The sequence below is a fragment of the Lathyrus oleraceus genome, chromosome 3 (assembly GCF_024323335.1).
Source record: "Lathyrus oleraceus cultivar Zhongwan6 chromosome 3, CAAS_Psat_ZW6_1.0, whole genome shotgun sequence".
Classification (NCBI taxonomy): Eukaryota; Viridiplantae; Streptophyta; class Magnoliopsida; order Fabales; family Fabaceae; genus Lathyrus; species Lathyrus oleraceus.
The window spans coordinates 170,103,323-170,104,325 of record NC_066581.1 but is presented as its reverse complement, the minus strand read 5'-3'; the positions used below and the strand labels follow the sequence as shown (position 1 = coordinate 170,104,325).

The following is a 1,003-nucleotide window of genomic DNA, read 5'->3' as shown; positions in this document are numbered from 1 at the left end:
TCATTTATCCGTATTTGTCCAATACGCTGATACTGTTAAAGCTAATGGTGTCACTTCAGAGGCAATTCGACTTCGTCTTTTTCCTTTCTCATTAAGAGATAACGCTAGAAGATGGCTTCGATCTCTTCCTTCCAACTCAGTCACCACATGGAACGAGTTGAAGAAAGTTTTTCTTGCTCGATATTTTCCGCCAAGCAAAACAGCTATGTTAAGAGCCCAGATAAACGGATTTAAACAAAAAGACAACGAGTCTCTTTTCGAAGCATGGGAAAGATACAAAGACATGATGAGACTTTGCCCACACCATGGTTTGGAAGACTGGTTAGTAATTCACACATTTTATAATGGTCTCTTGTACAACACAAGGTTAACAATAGACGCCCCTGCAGGTGGTGCACTAATGAACAAACCTTATGCTGATGCCTACCAGCTCATCGAAAGCATGGCCCAAAACCATTATCAGTGGGGAACCGAACGAACAATGGTGGAAAAACCTCAAACGAAAACTGGCATGTACGAGATAAGTAACCTTGATCACGTTAATGCAAAAGTGGATGCTTTGGTCCAGAAAATTGAAAGTTTAAATGTATCACCTCCAGCCGCCGTGGTTGCTATAACTCAGAATTGCGAGGTCTGTGGAATCCAAGGTCACACTCCTACGGATTGTCAACTCTTGACAGGAATCCAAGCAGAGCAAGTAAACTATGCTCAAGGAAGCCCCTACTCGAATACCTATAACTCAAATTGGAAGAACCATCCAAACTTTTCGTATAAGAGTAATAATGCTTTGTACGCACCTGGACAGTCTCAAAATCAAGCCCCAGCTATACCTCCGGGATATCAGAAACCGAACCCATCCATGCCTAACAATAACGCCCCTAGGAAATCTAACTTGGAAATCATGATGGAAAACTTTATAGCTTCCCAACAACAAACCAATAAAGATTTCTTAAACCAGAATGTACACACTGGCGTACAACTTAAACAACTAGCAAGCAAAGTA

At 41.5% G+C, this 1,003-nt stretch overlaps 1 pseudogene; it reads right to left on the bottom strand.

Moving 5' to 3' along the window:
• Window positions 1-212: 212 nt before the first annotated feature.
• On the bottom strand, window positions 213-312 carry LOC127133989 (uncharacterized; annotated as a pseudogene).
• Between the last annotated feature and the right edge of the window lie 691 nt (window positions 313-1,003).